Raw genomic sequence first — 20,068 nt, forward strand, 5'->3', positions numbered from 1 at the left:
CCCAATTTTTATGCAATTAAATGCTAAACAAATACTTCAACATTTTGTACTTCAGATAAAGGATAGCACTCAATTGTATTGAGAAGGCGTTAAAAACACAGATCTGTATGTTCAGGGGTTATTTAAAGTCTTGTGAAGTTATTTAAAGTCTTCACTGAACAGAGAAGGACAAGTAGTTGCCAGTCTGAATGGGCATGGAGGCCTGAGGCATAAAGTATCACCGGTATCACCATATTCTTTCTAAATTGTCTTCTTCTGTCTTTTGCTTGTAAGAGTTAACAGTTTTCCTGACCCATTATGCAACATTCCTCTGTGTATGAAAAGTCCAAATATGACAAAACAATAATAGCCAACCAAACAAATTAAGGCAGCCCAATCTACCCCGGAACAACAAATAAACATTAAAACCAATCTCAGGATGCCTTAAACTTCTAAAACTTCTTTTGCAGAGCTTCTCAGGAAGAAATTCCTCCACAGCCTTCCTCAGACACTCTGAAGTACAATTGTCTGGTTCAAATTGTGAGTAGTGTTCTAATGACAATTGTCTAGTACAGAAAGGCTGGGCCTGCTGGGGATCACTTACAACAGTACTTGTCCCAAACCTTTTTCTGAGTTTTTACTGGGCCTCTTTGGTGTATCATTTTGGTGTGATGCCATATGCTCAGGAAGTGGCTGGTGACAACGATAAAACCTCACATATAACTGTAAGAAGGTGTACTTTCTTACAGCTGACAACAGTGCCTCACTGGCACCAAGATTGTCTGCGTATTCAGTTTTTTAAGTCATGCTTTTCCCCTGGCAACTGTAAGGATACGCTGAAGGGTGTCTAACCTTCTCCTACCATCCAGAAGGAATTAAGTAATATTGATAGGATGGCAGATAACGGCTTTAAGTTGTGCCAGAGGAGGTTCAGGTTGGATAGTAGAAAAAAATTTGTTCTCAGAAAGAGAACTGGCAGGCAGGCACAGGCTGCCCAAGGAGGTGGTGGAGTCACCATCCCTGGAAATGTTCGAGAAGCGAGGAGGTGTGACACTGAGGGATGTAGTCAGTGGATATGATGGGGATGGGCTGGTGGCTGGACCAGGTGATCTTAGTGGTCTTTTCCAACCTTACTGATTCTGTGATTCTATGATTCAAAGTAGGGATCAGCTTACATGAGATGGCACCATGAGACAACCCCTTTCTAGAAGCATGTGCCTGGCAGAAATGAGTTTAGCAGTGGGACAGCAGCTCTTCCATTCTATCACAGTTTTTGGTGCTTGCAAAGGAAAAAGAAAACCAAGGGTAGTTTATATACTGCTCAAGAAGCTCTTGGAAATCAACATGTGATGCCCTGAAGGCATAAAAGTAGGGGGTAATAACCAGCACACAATGCATCCCTATTGCAACAACAATCAGCTAAACTACCAGGTATTTATTTTTCAGCATGCACAATTGTTGGAGGAGAATGTAAATCATTCTTTGACACTCTGATGGAGATGTAGAAAGCCTTGCGCTTCCCCTAGCTCCCATGGTCCTGACAAGAAACAACCCACAAATTCTAATAAATGGAAAATAGAAATAAATACTTAAACTATATGGCGTAGGGTTTTGAATGGCTTTCTGAATTGGAAAGTGCTGCCTGTACATCTTCGTTATTTCTACACACTGTAATGTTGGCTCTCCAAAAGTCAGAGACAAAGTGAGATAGATACTACAAGGATCGCAGATGCTACTCTGGGAAACCAAGTATCAATGGTGCATCCAGATTTATGGTGGATGATGGCAGTAAAGTGAAAGCAAAACTGTTTGCACAGTCTGTATTGTTGTCCATTACTGTGTGTTTGCCCTTTTTTCTTGCTTAGCTACAGCTGAAAGAAAGGAAAATTGTACCTTATATACAGTATTAGGAGACACTTTTTGATTGTAAGGTCAATCAGACTAGTTTACCTGCTTGAGGTATTTATGGCACAATCACTCAGTGTCTTTAAGGAAAGGTTAGATACATTTATGGGAAAGGTATTTTGCAGAAGCCTTCCTGTTTCATAGAGGTCTTGGACAAAATGACCCAGGAGGCCCCTTCCAAGTCTATCAAATGTGGCTCCCTGATTGATGCTGTTTCCCCCCCAAGTCTTTTCAAAACACAAAGCACTGTTATAAAATTTAATATGATACACTATATAACTTTAACACAATGCCTTATAGCAAATGGTTAGCCGGTAGCACAGGAGCCTCACACAAAAGGAAGAAAAGAAGAAAAAAGAAATTGCAGTGCAGTTTCTCTGGCAAGCGATATCGACTATAACATTTACACTGTTCCTTAGTATGGACCCTCATCTGTGCAGTGGGACACCAAGTCATCGAGGCATAAAAGTAGCCCACAGCAGTAGTATATATTTTTCCAGAAAACCTAATAAGGCCTGAGGTAATTTTTCTATCCTTTGCAATAACCCTTCCCTCAGTGCTGGAAGACAGATACCCAGTTCTCCTTATGAATCACTGCCTGCCCAGTGATCGGCTGGGCACAACGGAGAGCTGCCCGTGGGCACTAAGCAGGAGTTTCCACACCCTCTCAGCATGCCCACAGGACAAAACGCATGCACATCCTCTGCCTACAAAGTCCTCCTGTGGTTACAAAAGGCTAGAATCAAAATAATACAAAAATAAAAAGAGGCTCGGAAAGGCTTATTTTGTAATTAAGCACCTATTTCAAGATGGCTTTGTCCCAGCCTGCTGCCACTCACACGGCTAGCACAATCTCAGTGAAGCAAAACTCTGTGAACTACAAGCCTCAGAAACTTCTAAAATGCTGCCAAGTGCAGCAGAACCATGGAGTAATGTGTCTGTCCATTGGCAGAAGACTCCAAGAAAGACTTGGTCACATTTTCCCTAATTCAAATACCAGACACTGCTTAAGAGCAAGTTCTATTTCTCTAAGGAGTGGCCAACTTGTATCACAGAACTGAGGCTTTCTGGAGGCTGGTAGTGCAGGAAGCTGAAGGTGGTTAGCTAAGAAGTGTGTGGTGGTCCTCCATTTGGGAACCAGAAGTTCCAGAATATTACTGAACTGGAGTCCACTCTCCAAAATATTTTACACTGATCTTTTTATTTTCACTCCAGCTGACAGTTAAAAATACAGCTCCTCCTCCACGAACCATCTCCCTCAACTTTTTGGTTCTGCTCTGGCAGGAAATAACAGCATCCATCCACATACTGCAAAGGCTTTTGAAGTCTTACAAATGTAAGCTGTTCCCTTTTGCAGGGCAGGCTGGGATTAACTCTTTCATTCACCTTCTAACCTCAGCCACGGGAAAGCAAAATAGCTTTTTTTTTGAGTGGGGGGGTGGCTTGCAATCTTCATTACCCAAACATTTGTGAGCTCAAACACCCCACAGACAGGACTGAAACGAAGACCATAAATGGTGCTTTCTATGAGGTGTTCCCTGTAGCCCCATCTGAACCCTCACCGTACTCGGTGCCAATCAATGGCTATCCCTAGAGGCTTGTGTTTTCACTTGAAAGTATGTCCCCATTATCACGAGGTTTGCATCTCTCTAATTGAATCGTTTTTGTGGGAGCAAATAATAAATTTGCAGTCTTTTTCAACACATTGAACCAGCGTGTTTTCCTGATTTATTTGCCTAGAGATATGGTTGATGCCCCGTCCCTGGAGACTTTCAAGGTGAGGCAGGATCAGGCCCTGGGCAACCTGATCTAACTGTGCATATCCCTGTTCATTGCAGGGGAGTTGAACTAGATGACCTTTAAAGGTCCCTTCTAACTCTAAGGATTCTATGATTCTATGATTGTTTTCTATCAAACCCAAAAATCTGACCTGGTTTTGAACCTGACAGCGGAACAGTTGCTCTTCCTTAGTTGTCACTTCATTGCCACATTGCTGGAGTCAGAAATGGTAAAAATTAGTTCTAGTGAGCAACACAAGCAGAATTTTCAGAGGTAAGAAAACGTATCTCTTGCTGTTTGTTGTAGAGTATGGTGTATTCTAGTGAGTGGGAGGTTCATTTTCTGAGATCTCATTTGTTGGGCAGCAGATCTCCAGCTTCTTTTCTAGAGTAGTTGAGCTCAGCATCTGGAGTCTACAAGGGAATGAAGGTTCAAACAGAAAATCTTCCCTGTAGCTTTCTCGTGTTGTCCAGGGTCAGGCTTAGGAAACAGCTAAGGCAAAACAAAAGTCTCTCAGCTTCATCTCCTTGCTGTGGCAAGGAGCATGGCTTCTTCACATAAAGACCCAGATTTTGGGCCAGTCCTGCATTTCCTTTGATGTTGCTTAGACCATTAGCTGTTTTGATGATACAGTCTCCATTGAGGTTACTCCTTTTGAAATATTTATGCTTGTTTTAGAGCTAATGTGAACACTGCTTTTTCGCTTTCAGGAGGCCAAGGCATCTAAAAATCTCAGATTATTCTCTTAAATTATCTTCATAGGAGGTGATGGGAAAAGTGAGGATAAAGCTGGCATTTCCAGATTGTGTAGCTACCTACAACTCCTGGCAAAGATGAGAGGACTTGGCTTGAGGGGAACCCTGAGGACAGCAAGTGGTGCTTTTCAGGGCCACCCCCATGGGAAATGGCCATATTGCAAGGAAGCATGTCTTCCAGTCCACTCAAGGATGGTGACTGGGAGAGATGCTGGGGCTTGGTGGCCTTCAGAAGTGCCAGCTTCACATGGAAACTTCTGCAGCTGAGCTGCTGCCCATTTAGGTCCTGTCCTTCAGTCCCTTGTCAAAGCATTCTGATACCACTTTGATGAGAACTCTCCAGCTGCCTCATTGCAAAAACAGGTCAGAGCTTTAGCGTGTGGGGATACCCTTCACCCAAACAGGCAGAGAAAAAAGGGTTTGGGGAAGAGTAAAAGGCACCTAAACAAATAAGGCAGGCTATGATGGATGCAACTGATATTTTTTGGCTGGTTTGATCTTTGGAAGTGGGACAACCCAGCCAGAATGAGGAATCTCCACACTGCACTGTATGCACCATTAATCATGCCACAAAACAGAACTGGTTTGCTATTGTTGCCTCCCCCCAGAAAAGATGTTATTATGTGCTCTTTGGGGCCAGGAACTCAATTTCCCAGTTTTCAGTTAATACTTCAATGATTATATATAAATAATAGTAATAATAATCATAACAATACCTGGCTTTCCATTATGTTGTACTCAGTCTTTGTGATGCCTCTCTCGTGATAAAATCTGTGTATTAAACACATTAATTGAAACTCTTAATAAAACAGAGATATTTTCACTTGCACATTTATATTCACGTTAAGATAACAAAGAACTTTACAGAATCAAATAAAAGTAACCAGCTTGATCCTTACATAGAAGCAAACACTGTTATAGCGCACTTTAGGAGTACATAACAAAGCTGTCATATAGACAGCTCAACGTCAGACATACCATCTTTTAGCATTTAGGCTGGCCAAACAGCACCCAACATCGTTTTCCTAAGATTGCTCTCTAATGGCATTTCTAATGCCATGATAAGCAGCACCGAAATAGGGACTAGAAGTTCTGGCCTGCTAGCCAAGAGGCTGAAGAAGGAGGGCTGGTGAGCAGGCGTACCTCATTATTAAGATCCCTGGATCAAGAGAAAAGAAAAAAAAAAAAAAAAGAAAAGGCCATAATTTTCCTGGTTTAGAAAAATAATGCGTGGCAGTCCTGATGTGCCACGGTGCTGAGCACTGAGCAGCCTCCATGGGGTCACTCACAGAGGACAAAGCAGAAGCTGGCAATACACGTGATTAACATTAAATGATGCCTCCCAAAGTCTGGGAAAGGTTCTCAAAGCTTTGGTCCTTGTAATAGGTAGCTCCAGAGCTAGGAGACAGGCAAAGAGCTTTGTTCCCTCTTGTATAATTGATAAATTACCATTGTTAGCACTAAACAATACTGTGGAGCACACAATGGAAACACACTCATGCCTTATCCTTCATAAGCAGTTCTGCCCATGTGCTCACACTGTTCTTAAATGTGCTAGATATTTGTTTGACGAAACAATAAGTTTTAGAAAAGGGAAAAATACAAACTTTAAAGATAATCAAAACCTTGACTACATACTTTACCACCGGCAGCTGTGAATAAGCTTCAGTACTCTTTATTTTTAACATTCCAGATATGTAATTTAATGCAGGTCTAATGACGGTCTCGAACATACTGCTTTAATTGAAATTGTCGAAGCTCTGTTCTGTGACAGGGGCTCACAAGCTACCAGCGGGGTTGTCCATTTTCCCTGCTTCTGTAGGGAAAAGAAAAGGGAGGGGAGGGGGACACTCTTGAACTTATGTTGCTATTGATGTGTAATATACAATAAAAAAAACAGTTAAATTTCAATTACCCACAGGTAATTATAATTTTATTGTTTGACTGTACTATGGGGATTTTTGTAATTCCCAAGACTAATAATTTTCTATAATTTTACCGGTTGTCAAATAAACTATTAAAGATTATCTTTGAAAAGGATTCTGCAATTGTAAGGACATATCATACTGTTCCTGTACATTATTAGTAATTAGAGATCCCTGGATAGTGAAATATCTGCACTATATGCTAGCTGCTGGAGACCATATTTTCTCACAGCCTCCTATAATCTTGAACTGAAGCTTTCAAACTTCTCATCCATTGTAGCCTGAGTCACATCCAAACTTTTATTAATATTCACTGAGCACTTATTAAGCAATTCTGGTGTGCTTGATACGTCAAATCCGTGCTTCCTGATGGGGAAAAGCAAAGGCTAATAGATCCATCCTGGTGTAGTAGAAACAAACACAAAAGGACCGATTCTGAGCTCTGTCACCTAATAGGGGCATAGAGCAGAAGCAACATTTATAGTAGAGCAAAAGATCTGAATTCTGAAGACACGGCTTGCACAGTCAGATAAAATTACGCTTCCCAGTTTTTATCCCAAATATGCATAGACACAAACGTAGTAGGGATCAGGAGGAGGAGAATGGGATAGGTAGAGTATCCAGCTCACAGAGATGCGGGGGCACTCCCTTGTCAGCAAGCACCCCCTATTCACTGGGTGCTCATCAGTAACTCCCAGGCCGCTCTCTCTTGCACACTAGCACCCAACCTCCCCATAGACAAGGTGAGCAGACAGCAGATTTCCCCAGTTTAGCTCGGCAAAAAAAAAACAAAAGGGAATGAAACCAACATTAACAGGGTGCTAGCATCCTTCACCTGTATATTTAATGAGGTATTTATTCAAGCCTTACAAGGTGCTTTCCTAAGGAGGACCAGAGTGGGGATGAGCTAAGAAAAGCAGACTCCGAAACACTGCATCACAGGCACAGGCTGAGAGGGCAGCAAATTAAAACCACGCAAGGGGATCAGCAGTTGTAGAGATTGTTGATGTCTTGCCTGTAGAGCCATCAAAGACACAGTTTTTGGCTGGCGACATTTTTTTTTTTAGTGCAGCTGCTCCAGGAGATAGTCATCATTTGTTTTATTGGCCTCTTGGATTGTTATGTGGAGAGGGCTCTGTGCCGAGGGAAACTTCAATGCATTAAGGTTTCTTTACGGGCTGAAACGCCTCTGAGGAGAGCGATTTCAGGACACGAAGACTTTCATGCAGAAAACTTTATGGCTTTCGCTTTTCCCCCAGTGGATGCTGCCACCCTTATGGCTGGGGCTTTGCAACCCCCAGCCCGGTGGGACACTGAGCAAGAGCATCAATCCCACTCTCCTCCCTGCACTGGGCACATCTGCGGGGAGGGTTCTACCTTACTCTTCGTGCCAAGAAGGCTCTTTGGCAGCTGTGACGCTCAGTGAGGTATGCAGCAAGGGATTTCTTCACACCAGGGAGAGGTTAGGGTGGGTTATGTTGGTTTTTACAGCAGCGTTGAGCTGGCAGAGCAGCGTAAAGCAATGAGAGTACAGGGAAGGATTAAGGCCAATGGACTGCAGCTCTCTGCCTGGCGCTAGAGACAATTTCAATCCAATCAAACGCATTAAACAAATCTGAGTAATCAGTATGGATATACACACTGGGCTCTCTTTTCCAGGGTTTGCTTGTCTTGTTGTCCCGTGCTAGTCCTGAACCCAGGGGAAAATGTGGAAGAAAGATATTTGATGGTTTGGAGAGCCCTTCAATAAGTGGCGTTTTCTTCTCCTGCCTTGCTACCTACTAGCTCATCTCAACCGAGACAGAACCTATTACTCGAGATGATTGGCATTTATAATAAGTAGACACATAGAGAAAATGAAAGCCCACACATGAGGCTAAATATTTATCTGGTAACAGACAATGCCATATACATGTACACATCTCTCTTTCCCCTTAATTTTGGTCTGCATTTCCAGCTTAATACATTCCCTCTTGCAAAGGGGAACATGTTCTGACAATTGAATGGTGAAAGCAATTAGAAATAGAATTAATTGGTAAAATTAAAGCCTGGCTTTCCTCATGTTTGTCATATGACTGCAAATATTGTCTCTCCCATTAATATTAATTAATATAATTATCGATGTTTCTAATCCTTACACATTTTGTCAAAAAGTTACCCTTAGCTCAAGAATATAATTGTTAAGTCAGGGAAATGTTAAGTAGCAGATAAGCAACTCCAAAGAATTAATAGCAAACTGTAGTTTATCCAAGGATTAGACTTTTAGCAATACATAATCACCTCTTCATGTGTTCATCCACATAAAATATCTTCCATCCCTCGCTACTCTGCTGCCTACTTGTCCTTGCAGTGCAGTTCTCAAGAGTAAAAAAAAAAAAAAAAGCGAGAGAAGACAGTAAGTAAATATTCTTTGCAGTTGCACGCTTTTCTTCAAGATAAGTCACTGCGATAAGAGTTACGTGCCCTTAGCTGAAAGCAAGGCCAAGGTCAATTATCTCATGCTGAAAGCCCTAATGCAAGATTCTTTTGTGATCAAAATAATATGCGTAACACTGGAAAGTCTTTGGTTTAGTGGCGAAGAAAGCAAATCCACTTTCTCTAGATTTTGTTTCTGAATGTCACGGATTGTTCCAGTAATACAAACCACTGACTTGCCGTGCTGTTGCCATTTAGGCAGGTTCTCCTGGCGTAGTGCAAGTGGCATTGTCAAGTGCAGAGGGACTCTGAGCAGAGCCTTCCCTGCCACCTGCCTGCATACTCCACCCAGAGTTTGTTGCTCCTGCCCAGCAATACACATCCACACCTCACAAGTAGCGTTTAGAAGTAGTAGCGTAGAAGTTAGCTATTTTGGAAAACAGACAAAATGCTTTCAAGGCCTTTGTTCTAGGGTGGTGTTGTTTTTTTTTTTCCTGGGCGCTGTTTGTTGTTGTTGTTGCTTTCTCCTGCTAGAGGAGAACAATGTCATCGTTTCTCTATTAATTTTTAATTGTGTGTTGCTCTGCACTCTTTCCAACCTACGCTGGCTATCTAGAGAACGTGGTGACACTGTGAGGCAACGTCTGCTAGGAAGACCACAGGGCTGTGCTGTAAGGGAAGCAGCAGAACAAATCCCCTCTGTAAAGTTGCTCGTAGTCGTCCGCTCGTTGTCTATCCCTGCAAGGTATAACATCAAATAATTATAAAATACGTGAATCAAAGAAGTTTGCTGGGAAGAGTGTTCATCCTCCCCTGCGGGTTGGGGGGGTGGAGGTTCAGAAGGGTGGAGGCACTGTGATGCAGCATCACGGCAACTTTAAATCTCGGGTTCAGTTCTGCAGTGCAGCAGCTGTGCGCAGCGCTGGTTGCTTGTTTAATGATCTCTTTTGTTTTCCTGATGTTTACCTGCTATGCCTATCAGAGGCAATCACTGCATTGCGAGATTAGAACTTACAGCAAGCTCCCTTTCAGAGGGCATCACGACTGAAAAAAGAAATCGTGCACCTCCCCTCAAAAATATATCCCTGAGTGAATTGCTCTACTTTGACTCACTGAGTTGGGCCACAATCCGCGATCCATCACTAAGGAAACAGCACCTATGCAACAGGGAAAGAAATATGGACGTGTGATTTCTGCTCACAAGAAAGTCATTATCTAAAGGCACTAAGATTCAAACCACTGATACAGTTAGCCTGCCCATAGTGAGACTATTGTATCACCCATTCGCATCTGTTAACAAATTCATCATTTCATCTAAGGGAAGGCTTCCCATGAGAGGACAGGAAGCCTTCAATCTACTTTTCTCCATTTCTTCAAATATATGGTTCTTATCAACTAGCATTGAACATAAGCAACACAAAAACTTTATGATGTATATTCCACTTAATAAAATAAACGTAAGCAAAGCACAGGCAGTTCTTAAGTGTGGGAAGGATTAATCACAACAAAATAGTACGTGAAAGCAAGACCACACTGCAGTTCCAAAAAAAGCAGCATGGCTATAAATTCAGGAAGAAGAAATCAATTAAACAAGAAAAAGTAGGTAGAAAAGTCTGTCACCTAATAACAGAGAACTCATGGGCTGTACTTTCCCATTGACTTCAGTGGGAGAGGATGTCAGAAGGGGCCTTCATCTGTCCAGATTGATACATGAAAATTTTTCACTGTGAAGAAAAATCATGGCGTTTTTTCCCCTGAATCCCTAATCCTGATTGTATGCGTTCATAGAATTATACAACATTATAATAAAATATTGATAAAATTGTAGTTACACTACCTTAATTTCTTAATCATTTGATTGCTTATTTTGTATACCAGTTATATAGAAAGTGAGCACCCATAAATACATCTACAAGACTACTTATATATTACTATATGGCAAAAGAAGGCAATGACAGTGCCTTCAAATGGGATACAGGCACTACAGAGCAATAGTGGGTAATAAAGAATTAAAAATGGCTCATTCCTTCCAGCAACTTGAGACAGCTCAAGAAGAATGCAATCCCTATCTAGAGAGATGCTGCTCCCTTGGCTGCTAACACTTAAATGAGGGTGAGGAGGGGTGTATCCACGCTCCAGCCTTTTCCAGTTACTCAAACGCATTGCTTGCAGTGAGCTCCCTGAGTTACCCACACCTTCTCACCTGGTGCTCAACCACTGGTTCAGGCCGTGACCTGACAATTCCACTGCAAGTACTTTTAGGACAGATTGGCAAAGTTCTTCAGACAGCTGAGAGATTCTGGTGGAAAACTGAAAAGTTTGTGTCATATTCTCACAGTTTTCAGTTCAGTTAGTTTCAGTAAGAGAGACACTTTACAAGGCAAAGAATTAGACACAATTCATTTTCATTAAAAAAAAATTGGAAAATTTCTATCTGATGCTTTGGCACTCCAGTCTCAGTCCCGGCATAAACACATTATCTTTAGTGAAAAACGTAGTTTGCTCTTCTGCGTATTCTATACTCCAGCACCACCAGGCCTCATTCAGGAAAGCACTAAGACATTCATTCATATTAAGGGCAATTAACACTTTTCCAAATTGCAATTCTTTCCCAAATGGTGGCCAATATGGTTCAAGTAAAGGGGAAAACAAAAATGCAGAAAATGAAGCAACTCGCCCATAATGTGCCAGCAAATTAGAGATTTAACTCAAGTACATCAGCCGGCCCTATTTCTCAACTAACAGCTTGTAGTTTTCTTCCTTTGGTTCAGGGAAAGAGAAAGACACTTTCTCACCACCTCAAAAGGGGTGGTCTGTGAGGGCATCCCCCACCAAGAAGCAACAGCAGTGCACATAATGAAAAGTCATTTTGCTGCTTTGGTGAAAACGTGAATGCGGTGTCTTACCAAGATAAAGAAAGATGGCCGTGGTTTCACTTGAACAGAGCCTGTGTGCCCCAGCAGCTATTACAAAGTGCTAAGATGCATTTTTCCTAACTAAACCCTCTGTAGCATCTATTGCTCTGTGTATTACAGACACCAGCTAGTAACCTAGCACAAACTGTGACTTTTCCTCAGCAAGTACACTCTGTCAGACAGTGAAAATTTGAGTTTTTAGCCACAGCAATTATTCCTTGCTCTCGTCAGAGCAAATGGTGGTGTGATATTGCTTGTAATTCCATTGCCTATCTGAGCCTGCTCAGCTTCATTGAGCTGTCGTAGGTTCTGCAAATGCCAGCCTGGCTGTACCTACCAGTGACATCAACGTATTTATCTGGAAGGCTTGCATCATGGAAAGCAATCAACTTTTTTCAAGCCAGGCACTGACGATGCAGTGACATTTTGCAGAAAGATTTAGTGGTCACCACTGTGTCCGTGGGGATTTTCAAATGTGCTCCCCACTTGCCCCTCTTCTACCACTTAAGATGCAATGGCAGTGAGGTGGGATTGTGCTCCCCAATGTTAGAAACTGCAAGAAATTCCATGTACTCTGAAGGTGCAAAACAGAATCATATTTTTGTCACTTCCTTCTTAATGACCAAAAAGTTATTTTGGAGTGTATTTTAAACTATCTGATGAGGCAAATCTCCTGATGTTGTGAACATGAACGTGGGAAAGTTCTTCCCCTTTGCTAAGGAGACTGCATTTATCATTCCAGGAATTAGTTTAATCAGAGAAATATAATAGATGGAGAAAAGGAAGAGCACAAATCAGCATCAGAAATCAGTTTTAATAATGTTCCATCTATTTGGGCATCTAGGCAAGGAATGCCGTCACTGCTGCAGAGGTCCTAGAGTCCTCTTGAAATGCAGGCTGAAGAAACCTTATTTTCCTCACACTAATTGCTGTAATGCTAATGGTTTCTTGGAACAGAGCCAGGATAAGAGGAATGCAGTCTGACAGCAAATAAATATAAATTATACATAGGTCTCTCTTACATATTGTCATGGGAACTACAACAGATACAAAGAGTACAATAACACTATTTGATAGAGCAAATTCCCAACTACAAAGCACTATTTTTCAACGTCATCGCCACCTTTAGCTGTGCATTTTTGCCAGTGATGAAGGTTCAGCCTCTACTGCCATCCCACCAACATCTGCCTCTAACATGGTGGGGCAACATAATAAAATAAGAGGCACTACTTTCAGAGCAGCTCTCGTGTATAAGAAAGACGCTCTCTACCCTTAGCTCCTTATTCATCACAAGTCAGTCAACAGTCTTCCATTTCTATTGAAGCCAATAAGCTGTGCTGTGTCCTGATGCAGAAATGCTTTCTAAGGCACCAAGATACCAACAGGCCTTCAGCTATCAGCCCCTGAAACAACATCTTCCTGACTCCAGGGTAATATATACAGATTTTCTTTCTGAAGTTGTTGGGTTCAGCAGGTTCTCAACACCTGATCACAGGTGACCCATGATTCATTGGTGCCTTCCTGTAAATATTTCCATTTTTAGTGTGCATCGCAAAGAAGAATATGTAATTCAGTCAGAGGTTAGGGACATTGTTCTCTAGACTAATAACATTTACGTAGTCCATGTTTCATTTTCGCTAGGCTGCATGTATGGAGTCCTCCCAATAGAATCAGCTTGTCAGTGGCTACATGATGCTTTACATATGAGCAACAATTGGAAGTTACAGTACAAATGTGGCCAAGGCTTAATTGGCAGGGAAGGCTGAAAAGGCCTTCGAGTTGGTCATGCTTTATATAGCTCTTACAAACAAAAAACATAAAGCACATTGAAAATCAACCATACAAAACACACTACTTCCTTCTTAGGCACATAGCAATTTTTTACTTCCCATTACAGTATTTCATTAATTTGGATTATCCTGTTGCTTCACAGCTTTGGAAGAAAATTAAAACACAGAAAGCTCCTCAATTTGCAGTCACCTTTGGTTGGAACGTTCTGTTCCTCTGCTTATTTGAGATATTTCTTTCCATCTCCTGAACCGTTGTGTCTCAGTTCCTGAGAGCTACAGATACTTACTCAGTGCCCTTCCTTCTTGGCCATCATAACTAGAGCTCTGATAACAAATCACACGCTCAGAACATCATTTGCTACCAGAAAGGATCTTCAAGAAACACACACACTGTGAGGTAGGATATCCCCTTCTTTGTTACAAATGCAACAAAGAGTTTTACAAAATCAGTTTCCTTCCATTTAGAGGATAAGTATCTGTCATTTCAGTAGTTTTACCACTTCTTATTGACTGTTTATGCTTCATACCTAGAGAGTCACTGCTCTCTTGCACTTCAAATGATTGCTACTACTTAAATATAGAGAATGATACGTACTTATTGAAAGATTCAAGGATTTCAGCTGTCAATAGACGCTTAATTATATGCTAGTGGATGCTCAGATACCATAACGATGGCTGTTGTATAAAGCCAGCATATAAGAGCCCACTTGCAGCTCGTCATATGCCCTGATCCAACAATTTAGAAAAAAAATGCAATGCATAATGTTAACTTGCATCTTGCTTCCCCATGGCGTAACCCATCCTGTGAAGTTACGTTATTTCATGTCATGTCATCTGCGACATGATGTAATGCAATGTCACACTTCAGAAAAGATTACTGAGTGAGAACTGATTCTTGCTATCAGTTTGGAATATCAGTCTCCAATCCAAATGTATTGTGGCTTTGGCTGATGGGAAGGGATCAAACTAAGATGAGTGCCGGGCAAATGTGCTTCTTCTTTGGCTCAGCCAGCAGGCGTCCATTTGTCAGTTTTAGGTCCAACTGGAATTTCTTTGTCACAAGTGCTTCCTCTTGCAAAAGAAATAGCAGTTTTATGGCAAGCCAAATACTGGGAAGAAAAAAAAAGAGCCCTTAGAAATACATAATAAATGTGTATTAGTGAGACAGAAAATTGGAAAATGGCCACCTGCCAGCAGCCACATAAATTTTGGAGGCAGTGCATTTTTCTGCCATTATGCGTTATCACAGGAATTGCAAATATTTATTAAAAGTATTAAAATGGTGAGAATGTTAAATGTTTCCTTCAGTAGTGGGAATTCACATTGCTACATAGAAGATAGGATATTCTGATACAATGTTTATTAAAATGACTTCATTTTATTAGGCTGTCAAACACAATAAATGTGCAGGTACAGTTAACAAAAGATCTATTGTGGATACTGGAGATTTGTGAGTAACACTTCAAAAAAATAATCTCTTCTGAACTCCATTCGTATAAAAAACATGCAACCAACTTTCATTAACTTCCTTAGAACCAATTATTTTCTGAGCTTATTTTCTTTTTCTGCCATGCCACTGTATCCTGCTACTCAATTTGTTTGCTTACATTTTAATGCTTAATGGGATTAAGCGCAGTTTATCTTTAATTTATATACTAGTAAGCTGAGTATATACATGTAGCAGGCAACAAAATACTATGGTCATTTTTGGGTTCATTTACAGGTCTGTACATGAATGATTATGATATACTGGGTCCCTAGTATCTTTTCAGCCGTGAATAAAACATTATTAAAAGATTCGTGGAGAGTTCCATGATATTGACTGAGAAGAAAATCACACTCCAGTTTCACCCACATTTTCTGCTAGGATTAATCATAGAATCATAGAATTATAGAATGGGTTGGGCTGGAAGGGACCCCAGGGATCATCAAGTTCCAACCCCCCTGCCTCTGGAAGTGCCACCAACTTCCAGATCTGCTACTAGACCAGGTTACCCAGGACCCCATCCAACCTGGTCTTGAACACCTCCAGGGATGGAGCATCCACGGCCTCTCTGGGCAGCCTGTGCCAGCACCTCACCACTCTCTCTGTGAAGAACTTCCCCTGACATCCAGTCTAAACCTTCCCTCCTTGAGCTTAAAAACATTCCCCCTTGTCCTATTACCATCTACCCGTGTAAAAAGTTGATTCCCCTCCTGTTTTTAATCCCCTTTTAAATACTGGAAGGCTGCAATGCAGCCTTCTCTTCTCCAGGCTGAACAAGCCCAGCTCCCATAGCCTGTCTTTGTAGGGGAAATGCTGCAGCCCTCTGATCATCTTTGTGACCCTCCTCTGGACCCTCTCCAGCAGCTCCACACCTTTCCTGTACTGGGGGCCCCAGACCTGGACGCAGTACTCCAGATGGGGCCTCACAAGGGCAGAGTAAAGAGGGACAATCACCTCCCTGTCCCTGCTGGCCTCCCCTCTGCTGATGGAGCCCAGGATACCACTGGCCTTTCGAGCTGCAAGAGCACACTGCTGGCTCATGTTCAGTTTTTCATCCACCAAGACCCCCAGATCCTTCTCTGCAGGGCTACTCTCAAGAAGTTCTTCTCCCTGCCTGTATACATATCAAGGATTACTCCAACCCAAGTGCAAAACCTTGCATTTTGCTATGTTGAACCTCATTAGGTTCACAAGGGCCCACCTTTCGAGTTTGTTGATGTCCCTCTGGATGGCATCCCTTCCTTCTAACGTGTCAACCGCACCGCTCATCTTGGTGCCATCAGCAAACTTTCTGAGGGTCCACTCAAGCCCATAATCGATGTCACCAATGAAGATGTTGAAGACTGATTATAAGGTTCTATTTACAGCAAGACAGGCACAATGAACACTGTTGACATCGTGTACCTTCATGGGATGACCTTCTGGTCGGCTTTGCTGGACACAGCCACTTCCAGGAGGCTCTAAGCACTGATGTAGGGAAGGCTATGGGGGGACACCAACCTCTATGCAATTTGAGCAAGTGAAGGGCTTAGGTCTGCAAAAAGCAGCTGAATAATCAATCACCTCTCAGGACAGACTTAAAAACATCTGGATCAGACGGGGATCTCTCGAGATAAACAAGATGATCTTCTTAGATGGTCATAAGATTTGTGATGAGGTTGTTGTCAGTGGGTGGTAGACAACACTAGTTCTCATCATTTTCCCAAATAAGCAATGAAAGGAAGGAGAATAGTCTTCACCTTCACAACTCAGTGTCATCTAAGTAGCTTTTAAAGGCCAGTTTTTGGCAGAAGTGAGTAGAGAAAAAAGAAATCAGTACTGCTTTCTTCTTACCAGTATTCCTCAGTTCCCTATAGTCCATTAAGTAAGAAGTGCAATTGGAGTGCATAGGAGGGCAAATAGACCAAAGTTACAAGGCCTCAGATTTATGGGGAGTCATATGCAAGAAAAAGCCTGTCTCTAGGAGGTAAAATTAGAGAAATAAAAGATTTTTCTCTCTCCTGTTGTATGGAGCAATTTCATTCCTTTCTGACAAATACAGCAGTGATGGGGAAGTAACTGTCATGAAAAATAAAGCTTTGTCTTCATCCAGACACTTTATATGAGTTTGTGAGATATTAGAAGTGGGATCTGACACAAAATGCGTACATTGGAGAGAGACCCCGGCCACCTTGAAGGCAGAGAAAAATCTGCTGTTGAATTCTGTGGGGGTGAGGATAACTCATCCACCTCTACCGCTGCACTGCTTGACCAATTCTGCAGCTCAGAAATCGGGGCTGAGATTTGCTCTGCCCAAAGCACTCATGTAATTCAGTCAGTGTAAAAAGTGTAGTCAGCATTTCAAGCAACACGAAAGCACTTGCTTGGCCAACCTTATTTAATATAAAGCATGTTTTATCTTGATTTAGGTTGTTGTTGTTCTTTAATTAAAGAATTTATGGGAGGTCATTCTCATTAGTTCAGAAGAGTCCTCACAGAAGGGGTTTGCACTTATTTAACCTCAGGGTAAGCTGCCACAACTTTTGCATGTAAATAGGATTTAACACAAGACATTTTGCAAATAGTCTAGCTCTTCACTAGTGATACTCAAGGAATATGTGGAATATTGACTGGGAGCTTATTGTGAAATTTGTCGAATAATGCACAGTGGCAGCTTGCAGCCAACACACCACGAGGGAAGGGACTCCATGGGACTTTCTGTTGGGCAGTCCAAGCAATACAGCCCATCCCCAGATGATGACGTGAACAGATATTGTACTTAACTGCCATTGCAATTGCATCCGGCCAGGTGAAAGACTAGCTCAAGGGGGACAGAAATTGGGCAGCAGGATTGGAAAGCAAGCTGTTTCCTTACCTGTGAAAGAGGCTGGAGCGTGGCACAGATACATGGCGGTACAGTGGCCATCACTGCAAAGAAAAACGAGGGAAAAAAAGAAAAAGGCAGGAGCATGAGAAGTGCCAACTCTGAATGATGCTGTCTTTAATTGGTACCACCGAGGGCTTTGTGCGGTCGGCATGCTTTTTGTGTTTTTAATAGAATCCCCAAATTCAAATGATCTGAAGGGCATCTGACTGTTTTACATTAATCACAAGCTATACAACAGAGGCTGAGAGCAAGTGGGCAGATACCCTGGTGTAGTAGCACTAAGGAGCTCTTATTATAATCATCCTGCCAAATCAAAAGAAAAACCCTAAGGCTCCTAATAAAGGAGACCACTGGACTAAACAAATTGAACAAGTAGCTAGAAATGCATGAGCTTAAAACTACCAGTGTCAATCAGATTTTTCTGAGCCGCTTACTCTGCTTGGTACTCCAAAGCACATGTGGACAAAACACAGACACAGGATACACATATGAGCAACCAACCTAGTGAGGAGTGTGCTGATGTTCAGGTGCTAGCACATACCTCTTTGGTGCTGGGGAAACAGGTATAGATGTGGTTTATAAAAGCACCTTCAAGAAATCATTGTACCACTAGCAAAACCAAATTAGCAATAATTGAAATGCGCACTGTGTATGGGAATGCTGGTTCTTGCCAGAACCTGTGAGCAAGAGGCTATCTGGACAGGTTTTTTTCTTGGCAGGGTTGGAAGACTGCATCGTAGAATCATAGAATATCCTAAGTTGTAAGGGAACCATAAGGATCATCGAGTCCAACTCCTGGCTCCACACAGGACCACCCAAAAATCAGACCACATGGCTGAGAACATTGTCCAGATGCTTCCTGAAATCCAGCAGCTCAGTGCCATGACCTGGGCAGCTTGTTCCCTGTGGCACTCCCTTCAGGACCCACAGCATCTCCTTGGCCTTCATTTCTGCTCCTGTCAGAAGGATGTTGGGGGACACAACAAGCATCACTCGGTTGCAGTTTAGAAGATACAGAAGAAAGACCTTGGACCTCAGAAATTTGAGTGTCTTTGGCTCAGGAAATACACGCAGTACCCTGAACGCCCTGCACACTTATCACCTTCCCACACCTGCTGACAGAAGTCCTACTGGAAGGAAAAAAATTAGTGTAAAGGTAGATCATCACTCTCTGAAAAAAATGCAGTTGGCACTAATGGAAGATATCCAGAACTGGGAGAGAAAGACAATTTTATATTTAGAAGCGATGTATTACATGTTGGTGTTTTTAAGACAAATGATAGCTAGGTTCCATTAGCTATCACACTTTCTCAAAAGCAATCAAGCAGAAAAACAAGATTTTGATGGACTCCCTTCTGAACTCAAAAAGAGTCTGAGCACAAGTGCAAGTACAGAAGGAGGAAAAAGAAATGAAAACAATTATGGTCTGTACTCAGCGCTGGAGTCAGAGGGGATGGAAAGGACGGAAGTTTTGATAGGGAACAAATGGACAAGAAAGGCACCCAGAGAATAATAAGAAGGCGTCAACAAAGGAGTGGTTCTATGAAACAAAAATAGCCATTAGTACGTTCGTAATCGCATGAACTGATGGCTAAACCACTGTGAGTTTTAAGTATTAGGCAACTTTACCTACCAGGTGGTCATCATCACTGTCACATTGCCAATGGTGGTGAGGGTGCTGGTTGCTGTTCAGAGCAACCTAAAAACACTGCAGTTATGAAAGAGGACGTAGAATCGGGGCTCCACTTACCCAGTACTCTCGGTGTCTATCAAAACTGGAAAGTAATGTTTTGAGAGATTACGAGTTTTAAATATAATTCTTATTTTATAAGCTTTTTTAGTCTATTCTTCTTTCTCCTTGCTATTTTTCTTCTATTGTTTCTTGTTTTCTTCTTCTTTTTTTTTTTTTTTTTCCCTACATTGTAATAAATCAACAGATAAATGCACTGGATTATTTCTACCAGGAATGTAGGAAGACAAATAGTACAAAAGATTCGTTTGGTCATTTACCATATTGGTACTTCTTTTTTTTTTTTTTTCTTTTTTTTTTCTCATCTCAAACCTGTAAACAGACACTTGCAAGAACAGTTCAAATGCTCTCTAAGACAGGATCCTTGTGGAATGAAAACACTGCCTCTGGTTTTCAAAACCAAACTGCCCCTCCTTTATTTTCCTTCATTCAAAGCGACAGTACAGAATTTTGGATTCGTCCAAAATCTGAAATTATATTTTTCCCAAGCAGCAAGACCAGGT

General features: G+C 41.8%; 2 long non-coding RNA genes across 4 annotated transcripts in view; one reads left to right on the forward strand and one right to left on the reverse strand.

Moving 5' to 3' along the window:
• The window catches only part of LOC110396379, a 126,800-nt gene that overhangs the window by 76,247 nt on the left and 30,485 nt on the right, over positions 1–20,068 (forward strand). The gene's annotated exons all lie outside the window — the stretch shown is intronic.
• LOC110396380 lies at positions 195–12,716 on the reverse strand. Of its 2 annotated transcripts, XR_002436945.1 has the most exons (4): positions 9,362–12,716; positions 8,624–8,700; positions 6,057–6,234; positions 195–5,189 (listed from the first exon to the last, which is right to left on the reverse strand). It is a non-coding gene; the product is annotated as an uncharacterized LOC110396380 (long non-coding RNA). The 2 variants fall into 2 exon arrangements; XR_002436944.1 differs by having other exon boundaries at positions 195–6,234.

Source organism: Numida meleagris, chromosome 3, assembly GCF_002078875.1.
Source record: "Numida meleagris isolate 19003 breed g44 Domestic line chromosome 3, NumMel1.0, whole genome shotgun sequence".
Classification (NCBI taxonomy): Eukaryota; Metazoa; Chordata; class Aves; order Galliformes; family Numididae; genus Numida; species Numida meleagris.